This window comes from Lissotriton helveticus, chromosome 11 (assembly GCF_964261635.1).
Source record: "Lissotriton helveticus chromosome 11, aLisHel1.1, whole genome shotgun sequence".
Classification (NCBI taxonomy): Eukaryota; Metazoa; Chordata; class Amphibia; order Caudata; family Salamandridae; genus Lissotriton; species Lissotriton helveticus.
Genome location: NC_136072.1, coordinates 1,098,299,098 through 1,098,317,295, shown reverse-complemented (window position 1 = coordinate 1,098,317,295; position 18,198 = coordinate 1,098,299,098). Strand labels below are relative to the sequence as shown.

At 46.6% G+C, this 18,198-nt stretch overlaps 1 non-coding gene across 1 annotated transcript; it reads right to left on the bottom strand.

The window, feature by feature from the left end:
- Positions 1–17,880: 17,880 nt before the first annotated feature.
- Positions 17,881–17,987, bottom strand: LOC144793188 (U6 spliceosomal RNA). The gene has a single exon (XR_013602834.1). It is a non-coding gene; the product is annotated as a U6 spliceosomal RNA (small nuclear RNA).
- Positions 17,988–18,198: the final 211 nt, after the last annotated feature.

Genomic DNA, 18,198 nt, shown 5'->3' with positions numbered 1-18,198 from the left:
TTAATTATTCCGGATATATGATTTGATGCCACTAAAGTGACTATCTTTCAATTTTTTGCGAAGTCTTAGTTCAATTATTCTTTAAATGCCACTCTTAGCATCCATCATCGATATTTTCTTCTAGTCTTACGTACGGAGAGATGGACAGTTGTACATACTTTACAAATTAAAAGGGCCGTATATAACTTGCTCCACGAAGTTTTCCGGCTACTTAGTAATCCCAGATTCCGACCGCCAGCGGTCTGCTGTTCTTAATGAAGACTCCTTGTCACACACTCCGTATATTTGATCATATTTGATGGTGGAAAACATGTTTATGAGATACCTTTGAGCTGTACCAGAGAGTGTCTCTACTTATATTTGTCACATTGAACTTGGTCAGCCATATATTGAAGATATCATTAAGGTACAACCTGTACTTTTGTGGCACAGGATTTGGACCACTGAGGAGTGTGTTTTTAACTGTTCTATCTTAAAGGACGTGATGAGTCTAGACCACCTTAGCAAGATGGGATGGTTATCCTATGTAAAAATGTTTTTAATAAATCTTGGACGTCAAGATTATTACGATGAACCGTTTTTTATGTGTCATATCCCCAGAAAGGAGCTTAAAAATCTTTGTATGCGGTACCTAGAAGAAAGAAGAATTAACGATGAAATGAAGAAAAAGACAGTGGTTGCTCATCAATTAATAATCATCTCTAGTAACATGCAACCATATGTAACATTAAAACATGAGTGATCGCGAAAGGTTTTTATTAACGCGTTTTAGGCTAAATGTTCTCTTTAGAGCTTTTAGTTTCCCAGACATGAACAATTGGTCAAGGCAAATGTCCCTGTGATGATTTATCGGAACAATCAGATATTCATATTCTGTTGTTTGCAAGTTTTATATTAACCCAAGGAAGAGATGGATTGTGCCCATACTGAAGATCATGGAAGTTAACCAGTGCCGCCCTGCTTTTTTAGCTATACAGAAATTAGGTAACATATTAACTGTTGCATCTGTTTCTGCCTTTTTTAAATATATTTTTAGACTCCGGAAATCAATTTATATATGAAAACTAATTAGTCTATTTTTTTTTATTCTGCCATGATTACTGTTTTTTTATTGTAAATTCTGAATGTACTTTTACGGTTGTTTTTAATGATAATAACCAAATAAAGTTTATAATGAAATGAAATGATATATAAAACTCAAATGAAATAAAAATGAATAAAAGTAAGAGCCTGTAGAGAATTTACGAGTGTTGAGACAAAATATTGAATTGGATATTTGACTTGCAAAAATATAGAGTCAAAAATATTCTGACATGGAAATATCGTCAGCAAGAATCTTTGTCAAGAATATCGATTTGTAGGTGAGTAATAGCGACTTTTTAAAATATTGAAGTCATTAATAACGATTACAAAAATATAGTTGTTAATAATATCGTTTTTGTAATTATTGTTATGTATTTTGGTATATATTTTAAATGTATATAATGTAATTGTTTTGTATAATTATTGTTTATGTTTTTTAATTTTTGTATTTGTGATTTTTTTAGTAGTTATTAAATTCAATTTGAGTATTTATTTTTTATTTTTAGGACCCTACTGATTTTGGGTGTTTAGGGGCACAGGGTGGGAAGTAATTTAATTATAATAAATTAATGATTAATTTTGTATTAATATTATTTTTTCATTAATAATGTTAATTGTGTAAAAAAAAATTGTATGTGCAGATTTGTTGGATTTAGATGGGTACAGGGTGGGAAGTCATTTAGGGCCTGGTTATGATTGTGGTGAGACCGCCACCGCCATCGTAAGCAGGTTTCACACCTGACATATTACAATGGTGGGTGATTTTCTGGCGATGTGAAAGACCAACCGCCACGGTGCCGACTGGCTCTCTGTTTTCAGTGGCTCTCCAGCTCTGGAACACTCAGGGTTCACTGGATCTTAGCTCTGGAACACAGACCTTCGCTAATTGCCTAGCTATGAAACTCTCAGCTCTCACTGACTCTCAGCTCTGGAACATGCAGCTTTCACTGGCTGCCCGGCTCTGAAATACTCAGCTTTCACTGGCTCCCCAACACTAGAAGAAACAGCTCTTATAGGACCCCAGCCTTCACGCCTTCAGCTTTCACTGGGCGGTCACGTGTGGAGTTTCTTAATTAAGAGAAGACTTTATAACAGTCACCCTCGATGATTGATTTGCAGTTGAATTGCCTCCGTCTTGTGGATGTATTGAGGGTTCAGTGTTGTGTCATTTTTTCCAGCCTTACAACAAAAGACTCAGCGGGCTCCTGACATGCAGACGGTGAACAGATCACACAGACACCAGTCTCTCTCTCTCTCTCTCTCTTCTCTCGCTCTCTCTCCCCCTCCCTCTCTCTCCCCCTCTCTCCCTCTCTCTCTCTCTCTCTCTCTCTCTCTCCCCCCCTCTCTCTCCCCCTCTCTCTCTTTTTTTTGTTCCTCTGCGTCAGGGGCATCTTGTATTCACCCATGCAGTCATTGCACTATCCTAACTTGGAGTTCCCTGCTTCTCCCCCCACTTCCTGTCCTAGACCTGGGACAGGAAGTGGTGCTCCGGATGTGTACTTGGTAGTACTGTGTCCCTCAGGGTTCTAGTGTCCTCTTGACGCAACACACTGTAGAATACCCGGCTCTCATTGTGAGGCTTTTATGAAACACTCAGCTCTCACATGATCCCTAACCCTGGAAGCCAGCCCCCACTAGAAGCCCAGCTTCACAGCACTCCATTGTCAGGGGTTACCCAGGCCCGGGAGGAAGAATTCTCACTCAGCTCCCCTGCCCCAGTTGGACCCTTGAGGAGGAAGGAATGCCAGCCAGCTGGAATATGTCTATTTTTGAATAAGACACATCTGTTGGCCACAGCTGCAGGGCCAGTGCCAGCCATGAGGCTCTCAGGACAAAAGGATCCTTAGAACCCCACTGAGCTCTCCCAAACCCTCAGATCCGGGCTCTATTTTAGGGTGCCACAGATGCTCCCAAACCCAGCTATGAACAGACGCGCAGACATCTTGTCAGGGTCACCCTTTGCACTTCACAGGACCGGTCTATACAGAGGGCCAAGTACAGGAGAAGACCGGTGAGGTAAGAGACAGGTTATGATGAGACACAGGGACGGTGCTGCGACCGACAAGTACAGAGACACAAGAGAAAGCAGTCGGCATATAAGACACAGGAAACGTCTGGCTGAGAATTAAACACCCATTGAGGCCGTCACAGTATGAGACACCCAAAAGTCTGCTAGCGGATGAGACACGTACTCAGGATGTCAGTGCATAAATTATAGGACACCAAAAAGGTTGTTAGTGTATGAAACATCTAAGGAGGCTGTTAGTGGGTGAGACATCTAAGGATGTGCTGAATGTATGAAGAATCTAAGGGGAGGTCCACTGAAAGGGGAGATTGTCTGTAGGTTGCAAAAGTGCTGCAGTGGGAGAGTGAGGTTTAACACCTACGATTTAGCCACGTTATTCTTGTACCCTGAGTTCCGCTTTTATATCTGCAAGACTTGGACTATCGCTGGGAGGGAGGTGTCCAGCTCTGTTAGGACAAGGAGAAGGTTGGCTGCGTGGAGCAGACACCTTTGGTCCTGTCCCTCAAAGAGAATGTCCCTGATGTCAGTGGCGTATCGCAAGTGGAACTACCACAAGGAGGGGGGTGAGAGGGCCACCCTCTCAGGTGCCCTGGAAGAGGGGAAAAGAGCTGGAGAGTTGTCCACTAATGCGAATGGAGGCGGTAGGGGCAAGGTATGAAGCCATAATCCTCTTGATTATGACCGGGCCTAACCCTATTTTCTGAAGGAAGGCCCAGCTCACTCGGTCACAAGCTTTTTCAGCATCTAATGATAGAAGGAGAGCTGGGATAGAATGTCGCTGGGCCTTCTCACCTAGATGTGCAAGGCATCAAACATTGCCAGGTCCCTGTCGGTGCTGTATAAAGCCTGACCTGACTCAGGTCAATTAACCTTGGGGGGAGGTTTTCCAGGTGGCCAGCATCTTGGTGTAGAGTTTCTCATCTGTGTTCAAAAAGGCAATCGGGTGGTAGGATGAACAAAGCATCAAATCCTTGCCCGGTTTGGGAATTACTGTAATTTCAGAGTTGGAAATAGCCTGTGACATGGGTAAACAAATTATAAAGCGGGAGAAGATGATCTTGCAGCTGGGGCAAAAAACTCTATAAAAGGTTGGGTTAGGCCATGAGGACCAGGAGATTTGCCTTTGGGGAGTTCCTGGAGGGCCCTGGCGAGTTCAGCAATTGTGAAAGGATCCTCCAGGTCACGAGCCAGGCAGGAATCTAGTGGCTGCCAAGAGCAATCCTGGAGTTAAGGAGCTATTTCATTTGGATCTTTACCTCCGGAAGTGTACATGGTCTGATTGTAGACTCTGAAGACCTCTTATTTATCTGCCTCCTTGATAGCCCAGCCAAAATCGCCCACTCGAAGCTTTCCTATGTGTGATCTAGCATGTTGGTCTCTGAGTCTGCGCGCGTGGAGGGAGTCCACCTTGTCCCCACCCTCATAGTATTTTTGCTTGAGAGCGATAAGAGAGGGCTCAGCTTTGTTGACCAGATGTGCCCAGAGCTGGCCCCGGAGGATAGTCCGTTGTTGCTTACCCAGCAGCGTAAGGCGTTTTTTATTGGTACGCTCTAGCAGTAGAATTTCTTCTGTGAGTTTCTATTCAAATTGGCGCACCTCCCGGGTGCTGGCTATAGAAATGGAGGTTATCACTATGTGTATGGTGCCTTTAAACCCATCCCAGAGAACATGGGGGGGGGGGTGTTGGGTAAAGAGTTGAGTATAGAGTATTCTGTGATGGCATCTCGAATAGTTGCCTTGTCTACCGAATCTCTCAAGAGTGGAGGGGGAAGGTGCCAACGTGACGGCGCGTGCGTGAAGTTAGCGTATGGTGTCCATGAGAGCTCAATATGTGCGTTATCTGAGACAGAAATATCAGAGGTCTGCATGGAAGAGAGAGCGTTTAATAGAGAGGAGGTGACAAAGAGATAGTCGATGCGGGAATAGGATAAGTGCATGTGTGAGTAAAAAGAGTAATCTTTCGTATCTGGATGGGATGTATGACATTACAACGCATGCATTTACATCGCATGCCTTTACAACGTAAGTATTACAATGCAGTCCATTACAACGCATAGTGCTTTGGGGTGCTGGATAGTGAATAGTTTAATTTACTATTCCAACTCCAGTCCCCGTGGACACTAGGGAAGGTTATTGGATAGTAAATTAACCTATTCCCTATCCTAGAGCGCCCCCCAGAGCAATGCGTTGTAATAGTTTGCGTTGTAATGGTTGCGTTGTAAAGGCTCTGCGATGTAAAAGTTGCGTTGTAAGTGTTGTTCACCATCTGGATGTAGATAACGCCATGCATCAACCAGACCCGCATCCCAGATTTCCCTCTTATATCCGTGCCCTGCGCATGTGGTGTGTTTCTATCCAGATCGGGATCGGGTACACTCCAAATCGGGGGCACTCAGCTGGTGTTCTCTTTCAAAGAACACTCGGAGGCTGCCTTTGCCAACTTTAAGCGATGCTTGAATAACATCTCTGCCTGGATGACTGAGAATTGCTTAAAACTATACACCTAGAAAGCAGAGGTCCTATTCTTCAACCAACTAACACCTCCACCTTCTGAGCTTTTTTGGCCCTCAGAGCTGAACCCTCACCGATCCCGGTGGATTCTGCCAGAAATCTGGGGTTTAAATTTGACAATGACCTCTCCTGTAAGACAGAAGGGGGATGGGAGCACACTGCCTCACCTCCCAGCACAGTTCGCCCCTTAGGATTGTGGTAAATGCAGTTCACAGTGATTTCTTACTTGAATTTGTAGCTGTAGTGGTACACCAAAGTTGGTGCAGCTTAGTGCTGTAAATCTCTAGACACATGTGTTTCTGGATATTATCCGTCATCAGTAGAGATAAAAAACGAAAATTCCTTCTGGGGTTGCTGGAAAGGCTGCCACAGTCTCTCATGTCTCAGTACCTCTCTCTGGCACACAGGCGCATCTCCTAGAGCTCGTCAGCTCAGTGGCTCAAGGGAGCCTTTTCAAACAGAAGGGGGATGGGAGCACACTGCCTCACCTCCCAGCACAGTTCACCCCTTAGCATTGTGGTAAATGCAGTTCACAGTGATTTCTTACTCCTGTAAGACCCTGATCCACCAGATCTCCTCCTCATGCTTCTGGAAGCTGAGAGCTGTACGAAAATTCCTTCACTTCCTTCCGATAGATTGCAGGAAGACAGCGTACCATGCATTGGTCACGTCCTGATTAGACTATTCTAATAGTCTCTATCTAGGGCTACAAGCTTTTCAGGTCTGCAGACTGCAAATAATAAAAAATGTTGTGACCAGATTAATTTGGAAGGTGCCATTGCATCTCCATGCACTTACGGAGCCTCCATTGGCTTCCCTTCAATAGGAGGACTGAGTTGAAGGCACTCACTCTGGCCTACAGAGCCACCAGAGATCGGGCCTGGGCTATCTGAGACATAGATTGCAAGACTACCATCAAGACCGTGTACTGAGATCTAATCACCTGAAACTGCTCAGGGTTCCTCGCTTCCTTAAGGCTAGGATAGGCGGCAGAGCACTCTCGGTGAGAGCTGCGACACTCTGGAATGCTATGCCTCTCCACCTCCGCATGACGGAGTCAGAACAGCCTTCAGAAAAGCACTGAAAACCTGGATTTTTAACCTCACGTAGTTCCCCCCCCCTGCTTTCCTCACTGTGAATCTGCAACCTAGCGCCGGGACTCCTCCATTGGAGGTAGCTGTGCGCTCTACAAATCTCACTTAATATTATCGGGGTCCCAGACCAGGTTGAAAACGTCCCCCACTATAATATTTCCCTTGACAGATTTCAGCTGTCCTGATAGGATTTGCCAACAGGCCAACGGCGCCCAACCGTTTGAACCACTCCTTGAAGAATCAGTGAGAAATTACCAGACCCTACTGAGGTGTCACCCTCAACAGAGGAAAGTTCATATAGGGGGATAGGAGGCCAGGGACAATGCCAGCCAGGAGTACACTCAATAGGTCAATCCTAAAATAGGAAAGAAGAAAGGTGCAACAAGCAGCCAATAAGCAGTCAGAATCCAAGCCCTGAACCCCGGGCTCTGTCAGGTGAGTGACAGTCTGAGGGCCGAGGATGGCTGGGGGGGAGAATCAGGGGCTGCCCTTCCTGTTTGCCTCGGCTTGCCCTCAGGAGGTCCCTAGTGAAAGACATGATGTCTTCCCCCTCTGCCCCCCGGGGGGTGCCTCTGATGCGCAGGTTATTGCGTCACCCCCGATTTTCCAGGTCATCCTACTTGGCCTGAAGCTCGATATGTTGCACCTCCAAAGCATTAATCCTCCTCCAGAGGACCTCCTGGTCCTCCGCGTAAGAGTTGATGGTGCATTCTAGGTCGCCCAACCAGTCTCCTACCAATGTCCTTGCGTAGGCCAGCGAGACAAGTCTTGAAATCGGTCTACAAGGAGCCTGTCTCTTGGCGGATATCAGAAAGAAATTTCTCTAAATAGTCTTGTGTGATGGTTAGGGCTGCAGTGGGTTGCGGGGTGGGATCTTTCTTGCTGCCCATGTCAGGTGTTGCCGTCTTTGCCCACAGTGAGACAACCCAGCTGTCCCTGGTAGCCTTGCCCCTGTGCATAGTCAGGAAGACTGGGACACCATGCACCCCAGGGCTGCCAGGTATATTGCTGCAGACCAGCACACCGCACCACGAGCCAGCAGGTGCGGCCAGACGGGCAATGGCGCTATGAGAGTGCTATAACAAGAGAGCAGCGAAGAGCAGAGGAAGCCACAAAAGATGCAGGTGGGCCCAGTACCACCAGTCCCTGCAGGCAAGGGAGCAGAAAGGATCAGCACAAGCTCATTGCATGGGATGCTCAGTACATGTAGATAGCACCCCTCACTCTGGACCAATAACTCTCAATTAAAGTCAGTTGCAGAAGGGATAGGAAGTTCTGCAGTGTTCAAAGCTCCCCTAAAGCCAGGAAAAACAAGAGTACCCGTGGGGTGTGGTCCCCAGTGGCCAAAGGGCGTGTGCCAGCTACGCCCTACGGCGGGTGGGACCACTGTTTAGGTCTCCCGGGCTAAGGCAGCAATAAATAGGCACATGCTGCTCACCTCAGACAAAATCCCCAGCAGCTGGGCAGTGTTCAAGCCTTGCCAATGGCTCCTGCTCAAGCACAGCTAGGATTCATCAACCACGGCCCCTCCGTGGGCCGACGGGGTGCAGTAAGGCCACAGATGGCTGCAACTCCCACCGCTGCACAGGAGCATGGTCGGAACTACGCGGTGGTCCATATGATCAAGAATAGCGAGGGGGACTGCAGAAGCTCCGACGAGCCAAATCTCACACCATCCCCTGTCAGGCCATGACCCTCAGTACCATTTTAAAAAAGGTTACTAATTATTTATTAATAATATACATATGTATTTAAATAAACAACATTTGTATATATATTTTAAAAGTTGAATTAGTTTACTTTTTTCCCCTGTGGGTGTTATTTTAAGTACTTACCTACCTCACATACTCAGCCTCCTTAGAAGAGTGTTCCCTCTTTTACCACCCTCCACACAAAAAAACACTGATGCAAACTCTAGTGCTAAGCTGACTGGACTACTGCAATGCACTGTTGGCTTCGGCCAACCATGCTTCCTTGGACAAATTGCAAGTAGTCCAGAACACTGGGGGCTGACTAGTAGCGAATGCCCCTCCCGGAACAGCCTCTATACAGCTTCTAAACAAACTCAATTGGCTCCCTGTGAGGAAACGAGTGAAGTTCAAGATCTGCTGCACCATTTTCAAAGCTCTCAATGGGTTGGGACCCCGCCTACCTGTCTGATAAACTGTTAGGGGCCCATTATGATGTCGGGTGGACACGCCCCCCCAGAAATCCGCATTTGTTTCCCCCCCCACCATATTAGTATGGTGGTGGGGACCTCGGCGGACGGAAAGACCGTCCGCCGCTTTTCCCCCCCGGTCGCCTTGCGGCCGGGGCGGAAAAGGAATAATATGGTGGCGGTGTCTATCAGACACCGCCAGCCATATTATGATGGGCAATTGTGGATGCCTTTCCGTGGCGGCAATGCCGCCACGGAAAGGCATGCGGAGAATCCCTGCGGGGGCCCGTTGCGGGCCCCCAGGGACTCCAGGGGGGTGGGGGGTGCACATGGGGAGTACCTATGGTACCCCCAGCAGTTCCATGCACAGCATGGCAGGCACCGCGCGGTGCCTGCCATGCTGTGCATGGAAGTGCACAGCATGCTTTCCTGCCATTGTGGCGGGCGGTGCTAAGTGCACCGCCCGCCACAATGGTAGGAATGCGGGATGCGCCCGCCACTGTGGCGGGCGCATCCTAATGCTGCTGACGGGAACCCCGCCCTTATGGCGGGCGGTCCCTACTATCGCAAGGATGGCGGGCGGGTAAAGTCCGCCCGCCATCCTAATGAGGCCCTTAGTGTACACACCCTCCAGACCTCTTCGGTCAGGATCTAAGCTACTTCTCTGCACCCCGAGAATTAAAAAAGCTTGCATGGATGGCAGGTTGTTTATCTACCTTGCCCCTACTCTCTGGAATGAACTTCCCTGCCAACTACACAAATGCCAGAACATCCGACATTTCAGGAAGCTGCTAAAAACCCATCTCTTCTGAGGTATGTCTGTCTGGCTGAAGCATGCTGCCCCAGCGCCGAGATACCCCTGACGGGTTGACTCGGGCGCTATATAAATTAAATTAGTAAATATCAAATAAATATCAAATACCTCCATTATGTTCCACAGGAGTCTGTTTCAGAGCCTGTGAGTTGCCATATGTGGACTCATTTTCAAAAGTTAGTGAAAATGAAAAGCTTCCCCTTGACTGAGGTCTGCTCTGATGATGGCAGACTCATCATCATCATAAACTTTATTCAAATAAAACTTCAGTCATAAAAGCACATAGCATAAAATACAATAAACATATTTAAAATGGTCATAAAAATACAGTATACAGAACTAAAAGACATAAAACTGCTCTACACATTAAAAGAGCATATCTTTATAGTTAATACCCATGATTTGTCTGAGGATTGGCGATATCTCTTCTGCAAGGTTAAAGCACATTTAATACAATTAGTCACAGCAATAATTGTGATATAACTGGCCATATCTTTTACCTCCTAGCTTTGGCACATTTGATCAAATGAATCACGGCAAGACAGGTTTGTTGGGTATCCAGGTTTTGCAGCATGTTAAAAGCTGTCCTGTATTGTTTACAATTTTGCTGCAGGGAGAATTGGGGCCAGAAAACACGTCCTATGAGAGAGTACAGACTACAGAACAGCGTAGAGTGCAGAGGGCTTTGTTTGACAGCTGGGTCGCAGGGACACTGAGAGAGATTAGGAAACCAGGAACCATAACAGGGAACGCTAAAGGGGAATTAATTAAATCAAAGCAAAACCTTGTGAGATAAAATGTATGCTCTCTATTGTGGGTTAGTGAAAGAAAAAACATGGCAGACTCGTGTAGCTGTTTGAGCTCAAGTTGTAGGTGGGCCAGACATGAGAGATATGGCGCTCGCAGTCCAAATTTCCCACAGTGCCTGTCAGTGGTTGTTAAAAGGGTTCGGAATACATGCTCATCCAATCCTTGGCCTCTCTGCAGACCACACAAAGCAATGCTCAGGAGTGCCAATTGTAATTATGATTATATGTGAAAGTGCAGGAAGGAAGTACACATGTGTCAAAATATTGACAGGGAGAAAGATGAAGAAAATGCAATAACGGGAGTGGGTGCATTTTGTATGTAGGGGGATAAGTGAAGGAGGTCCGAGTACGTATGTGCATGTAATATTCTCTTCTTTCTGTCTTTCTCTTTCTTCTCTTCTTTCTTCTGTTTCTATCCCACTCTTCCTATTCCTTCTATTCTAGAACCCTTTGATTCATTCTTGCCTGCTCTTCCACTGAGACGTGCTTCTCTGCTGTGGGTCCGTTATTTATATACTTTCAAGACTTATATTAAAGTCTCAACTTTAATTGAAGACATCCTGCCCCCTGCCTCTTATTCCTCGGTACAGTGCAGGAGAGAGAGTAAAAAGAGGGGGATGAAGAGCAAAGAGAGGAGGTGAGAGATATGCAGGTTGGTTGTTTCAGAAAGATATGAGTAGAAAAAGAGCATAAACATCTAACAAAGAGACTGCAGAAGTGAGTGGTGTGAAGAGAACAGGAGTGATTCAGACAGTCTGACGTCCCTGCCCCTTTTACAGCCCATAGTAATATTAAGTCACCTGAATACACACATGTCCTCAATCGTCATGATTGCCTGTTGTAGAGGGCCCAACAGTTTTCTTATTTTATCCATGGCTCCTTGTGTGCCCCCCTACAAATCACATTTAGAGACACCACTGCCTAAGAGATGGTACTCAGGGGTTAATTTGAAAAAACCATAAGTGTCCGGGCTTCCGTCAGCTTGCATCAGCCCATTTCTCCTTTGAACACCGCCTCAAACAGAACCAACTACTATCTATGAAAGTGGGGAGAGGATGTGGCATAATACCCAGAGCTGCTGACTTCAAAGCTGAGGAACCAGGTTTGAGTCTCTGCGTCGGCTCAAAATCCTGTGATTCTGGGCACATCACCCCCCACCTGAGAGGCCTGCAGTGGCTCCCCGTGCACAAGAGGATCACCTTCAAGCTCCTCGCCCACGCACACAAAGCACTCCACAACGCTGGACCAGCCTACCTGAACAGCAGACTCAGATTACACACCCCCACCCGCCAGCTCCGCTCCGCCAGCCTCGCCCTCGCAGCTGTCCCCCGCATCCAACGAACGACCTCCGGCGGCAGATTCTTCTCCTACCTCGCCGCCAAGACCTGGAACACCCTCCCTACCCACATACGGCAGACCCAAGACCTTCTCGGCTTCAGAAGGCTCCTCAAGCCATGGCTCTTCGATCAGTAGCAGCATCCACTCCTCTCCCCCCAGCACCTTGGGCCTTGGCCTTACGGGTAAGTAGCGCGCTTTACAAGTACTCTGATTGACTGATTGAGTGAAATCACATAATCTTCCTGTGCCTACCATATATGAATGTGTCCTTACCTAGTGCTCATGAAAAGTGCCAATGTTGATAATTAAGTACAGATGCTGAGCACCGGAAAACCACTGGCTCAAATTAAGCACTGATGGTACTGTACATAAATGCATCTTTGTACGGCCGGGCGACCAACAAGACTGAATTTCCCTCCCTCCTGTTGGGCATAGCATTGGGATTGTGACTGCAAACAGCTTGTGGTCTCTTATAAAAAACAAAAATACATTCTCTGGGGTGGTCCTTGAGTGGCCCTGCAGGGTCTCAACCCCTCTCGTGCAGAAGAAGGAGCAGGTTTCAACTCTTGGGCCAAGCTCTGACTGTTTGTTTGAATGAGGAGTGCTTTGGCGAGGACACTGAGTCAGCAGAGATGCTATCTCTGTCTGTGTGTCCTCTTGGTTGTTAATGTTGGCACACAGACTAGCATTACACACCAGTAGAAAGGACAAGAAGACCCCAGGGAGCTGCCAACACAACTCAGCGTCGACTGCTCCTCGGAGGAGGTGCATTCCTTGAAAAACCTTACAACTCTGTTGTTACCATGACTACTGAAAGCACCTTTATGTTGTTACTTGTTGACAGAATCGGATTGCTGTTTGAGTTTTTTCATTACGTTGAGAATACAGTTTTTACCCACAAAATGTACCTGACAAATTATTAAAAACAACCAAAATATAAAGCTTTACAAACCAAGTTATAAAAACAAGAGGACTATAAGAAACCAGTTCATTATATGCAGCAACAAAATAATCACAAATTACGAACAGCCTAGCAAATATCCTTACATGATGCAGTTAGTAAGAGTGCAAGTGCTTTGGCACAAGCAGTCACTGCTGATTTCAAAGCATGTGTTGGCAATCCAAATATGTCTGGAGTTGGCTGCTAACCTTTGTGGATTGTAAAAGCTTGTTTTTTTCAAGGTTACTGGAAAACATTATAAGCAGGAGCAAGCGGGTCCTCGCCAATTAATAAAAAAACAACACATTGTTAAAAGCAGAAATATTTTTAGTCTCAAAAGACACTGATCTCCAAATTAGTCCCTGGCACTGAAAGGAGCTACTTTGTGTGAGGATGTGCTCCTTGTGAATAAGTAGAATGCTGGCATCACTCAGAGTTATGTTGTAGGAAGCTAGCTCTTTTTACAGTGTACCAAAAAGTGGTATGCCATGCAAATAATCCAAGGAAAAGACACACAATTGATGCACGGAATGCAGAACAAATGAAAACGTTCACCCCCAGTCAACAGATCTGGCTTAAATCCATCATTCTTTTGCTCACCATACCACTCCAGTTTAGACCTGGCGTTATGCAAATCAGTCTTGACCCTCTGCCTCATGGGAACAGTCCGGCCCTACTGGCAGTTCGGGCTGAACTGTTCCTATTGGGTGCAGGGTCAAGACTGATTTGCATATGCTGGGTTCAAACAGGAATGGCATGGTGAGCAAAAAAAGATCTCTGTACTGGGGTGAGTGTATGACATTGTTCGGCATTCTGTCCATCAATTGTTCGTTTTGCAATTGTCACCCTGAGTGGGACGGGTATGCCCAGATCTGGGTCCGGTGCTCTCCATGCCAAAACCAGTTCTAGGATGCTTGTTTCCAGTCTAGGGAGTACGTGGTCTGGGATTTCGGGCTGGACTGTTCCTATTGGGTGCAAGGTCGAGACTGATTTGCATATGGCTGGGTTCAAATTGGAATGGCATGGTGAGCAATAATACAATGGATTTAGGCCCAGATCTCTGTACTGGGAGAATGTATGACATTGTTCTGCATTCTGTCCATCAATCGTTCTTTTTGCAATTATGCAAATAATCCAGGCAACCCTAAAGAAATTACAGAGGAACAAATGACTCCCCAAACGCTCTCTTTGTGGCTCTCTTTTGTGGTAGTGTGGAAGAGTAGTTAGGCATATTATAGGTTAGTGCTACACACACAAAGGTAGTAAGTGAGATAGTAAGTGAGACCAAACTCAATGAAGAAACCTGACACCAATTTATAAAAATAACACATATTTTCATATAAATGTAGATACCAAAATCATCAGAATTTGGCAAATACTTTGCGAGGTACGAATTTTTACAGTTTTCAAAAATAGACAGTGCAATTTCTTGATTGGTGACTGTATCCTATAGGGGAAAAACCTGTATTGCATTCAGGCACTTAGAAGCGACTTACAGGACTGTTCTTGAGGACTTAAGGTGAGCATGGGGCATGGTCCAAGGCCACCCCAACAGGTCACCTCTGAGGCTCTGGGGTGTCCGGGTGTAGAGGTGTCTCATGGTATCCCATTCACTTCAATGGGAGAATGATCCGATTACAAAGAGGCTGTAAACTGGGACCGAGGGGCCAGTCCGGGAGAACCCATAGGGGGGCTGGACCCTTGAGATCCTTGGGCACACAGGGACACCCTTGGTCCATGTCTCCTCAGGATGTGGAGCTCAGATGCAGTGTGGTCTTTTTATGTTGTATTCTGGTGCAGAAATCTCTCGCATTTCAATTAATCAGAAAGTTCTTACAAAGCGCGAATTGTCACCCCGGGGGTCCGCATGGTCCTGGAGTTCTACTGCTCTTGGTCGAAGAGCCAGGTCTTGATCGTCCTCCTAAAATCCACGAGGGATAGGCAGGTGCGCCGGTGGAGAGGGGTCTCGTTCCAGGACTTGGCGCCGATGTAGGAGAAGGAACCACTTCTGCAGCGGCTACAACGGATGCAGGGGATTTCGGCCAGGGTGAGGGAGGCAGAGCCCTCTGGAGGGCTGGTGGAACGTCAGGCGGTATTTGAGGTATGCTGGTTAAGTGTTGTGAAGGGCTTTATAGGAATGGGTGAGGAGCTTGAAGTGGCATCTTTTCTGCACGGGGAGGCAGTGGAGGGATCTGAGGTGGGGGGAGAAGCTGGTTCGTCTGGGAAGATTGAGGATAAACCTCACTGCAGAGTTCGGGAGGGTCTGGAGGCGGTTGAGTTGTTCATTGGTGGTGCAGGGTACAGTATGTTGCCATAGTCGAGGCAGCTGGTAACGAGGACCTGGGTCAGTGTTTTCCTTATGTGAGTGAGGATCCAGCGTGAGCATGCAGAGGTTATGGAAGCATGAGGTAGAGATGGCATTGCCTTGCTTCTTCAAAGTTAGCTGACTGTTGAGGATGATTCTGAGGTTTTGTGCGTGGTTCAGGTGTGGTGTTCTGGGCTAAGGGAGGGGGTGCTGGGCTAAGGGTGGCAAGCCACCAAGAATCATTCCAAGGGGAGGAGTTGCGTCCGAAAATGAGAACCTCCGTCTTGTCCGAATTGAGCTTCCGACAGTTGTCCCTCATCTAGTCTGCAATGTCGGACATTGTGTTCCTGAAGTTGGTTCTGGCAGTGTTGTTTGTTGTTTGTGAGGGAGAGGTTGAGCTCAGTGTTGTTGGAGAAGGAGATGATGTTGAGTCCATGAGTGCAGGCGATGTTGGCGAGCAGTGTCATGTATGTGATGAAGAGAGTGGGGCTGAGGGAGGAGCCCCGTGGGACCCCGCAGATGATGTTCTTGCGGTTGGAGGAGAAGGGAGAAAGGTGGGTTCTCTGGGTTTGGTCGGAGAGGAAGGAGTTGAGAGCAATGTGTTGGATGCCTAGGTGGCAAAGGCTGGTAATGAGGGTGTGATGGGAAATGGTGTTGAATGCAGGGGAAAGGTCGAGGAGGATGAGAGCCCGTTTCCCTTTGGTCGAGGAGGCATCTAATGTCATCGGGGGCTGCTATCAGGGCATTCTGGCTAATGTGGTTGGTCCGGAATCCTTACTGGGAGGCATTGAGAAGGTTGTTGTGTTCGAGGTATTCGTTGAGCTGGAGGTTGATGGCTTTCTACAGGACTTTGGCTGGGAATGGTAGAAGAGAGATGGGTAGGTAGTTCTTGAGTTTGCTGGAGTTGGCGGAGGGATTTCTCAGAAGGGGCATGAGTTCTTGGTGTTTTCAGGTGGCAGGGACTGTGACTGCTGTAATGGAGATTGTGAGGGATTCGGTGAGGTGTGTGCTGATCTCCCCTCTCCCTAGGTTGTAAATGTGGTGAGGGCAGGGGTCCTTGGGTGAGCCAGAGTGGATAGACATCATGATGGTGGCTGTGTCTTCGGTGGAGAACTGATTCCAGTCGGAGAGTTGGATGACATCGGTTGTGTTGGTGTAGGTGTGTAGATGGTTGAGGTTGGTAGGCTGGGGGTCGAAGTTACTGTAGATGTCCGAGATCTTCTGGTGGAAGAAGTCAGCTAGGGAGTCACAGAGTGTCTGGGAGGGATGGAGGACATTCTTGGTGGCTGAAGAGCACCAGAACTCTCTGACAATGGAGAAGAGGGAAGCATTTGGAGGGGTCCTACAGAAGAGGCTGCTGGTGGCGACTAGAAGACCAGCCTGGGAAAACCCAAGCATGGGCTTAGCTCTTGTGGGTCTAGGGACTCCGTTGGCACCGTCACCTTCCTTGGACTCGGGCTCTGGAGTGCAGGTGCATAGGTGCTTTGAGGAGTTGGGTGGCGGCAGTCACAGACTCATGTTTTGGTCTTTGTTTTTCAGAAGAGGGGCAAAAAGGACAGGTACATCTTCCTGGGTGGCTGTTGTATCGGTGGGCTTCGTAGGTGGCAGGTTGGTGTACCAGGTCTTGCTTCTTTGGTGCCTTCAGCTGCAGGGGAGTAGCTCCTCTACTCTTTTTTTAATAAAAAAATCTTTATTGGTAAAGGCATCACAATATGAATCAACAAAATACATGTAAAGAAAAAAGAAAGCCAGTAGAAATACATAAATAAAGAAGTAATGGAGGATTTTTGCATTTTCTCTGCATAGCGGATTAAGACAGTATGTATTATTATTCAAAAATATTTCCCCATATTGCCATGCATTTGGTCATTGACCGCATCCCTCTAGTCCCGGCCGGTGAGAATTCCATATCATATATAAGCCTCACTAAGAGCCACCAATCCATCGCAGTTGGAGGTTTTGGGGATGTCCACACCCTAGCTATTGTTAGTCTAGCTGCTACTATTAAAATAGTGACCAAGCTTTTGCAGTTGATATTTCTATAACTATATCCTAACAAAACCTCAGACATCTGTAATGGTACTCCTATCCCTAGTTTTTGGAGTAAAACATCTTCTACTTTCCGCCAAAATGTTGTTAATTCTGGACACAGCAGAAACATATGCTTAATATCTTCCGCATTGTAACCCACATTTCGGGCATTTTGTCCGATCATTATTAGCGTTGTTACCTGATGACCATTTTACAATTCTATCAGGAATGTAATATAACAGACAGATCATGGGATGTTGCTGCAGTCTCAAGTTAGTCGCATGTACAGCCTTATCTATGGTATTAAAGGCCTGAGAGATTGTACCTGTCATCATTGTTGTCCCCAGAATCCCACTCCACTTTTTCGCTAATCTATCGCAGTCATCCGGTCTCCCAGTACAAAGCCATTTGTATGCTCTACTTATCATAAATCTTGATCCCCCAGTATAGAAGAGGCCCCATATCTCAGAATCCTTTGTATTCTCCAATTTTAATTGGTTCACAAAAAAATCTCTGATCTGATAATACTTAATAAGCATAGACCCCGGTAGCTTATATTTTTCCTGTAGCCTTTCAAATGAAACAAATCCATTATAATCATATAAATGTCCCATACAAGTGACCCCACTGTTATCAAATTTCTTTCCTGCAAGATCATGATATATCTTTGGTAGCCCTGGGTTCTGCCAAAGAGGTAGCTCCTTGTGATAACATGCGATATTTTTACTTAACACAATTGAGCGCCAAGTAAAAACCTCATCTCGTAGGGTCAAAAATATGGAACACTTCACGAATTTGCGTGTCATCCTTGCGCAGGGGCCATGCTAATCTTCTCTGTTTCGTTCCAATTTTAGTATATGTGCTTCCGAAGCGAGCACAACTCTAAGGGAGTTTCTTCAGACAATTGGTGAAGCACTGGCAGCCTTTCAGGTGTATTGGAGACAGCACAGTGGCAGGACTAGTCTGCTTCATTCACAATTGTTAGGGGCAGCAGTTAGGCTGGCAGGGCTGCTGCCAAGTCAGTTGTCGCTCCTCAGTCCTCGTAACAGGACTCTTATTTGTCCACTCCTTCTCTTGATCCATCGAAAT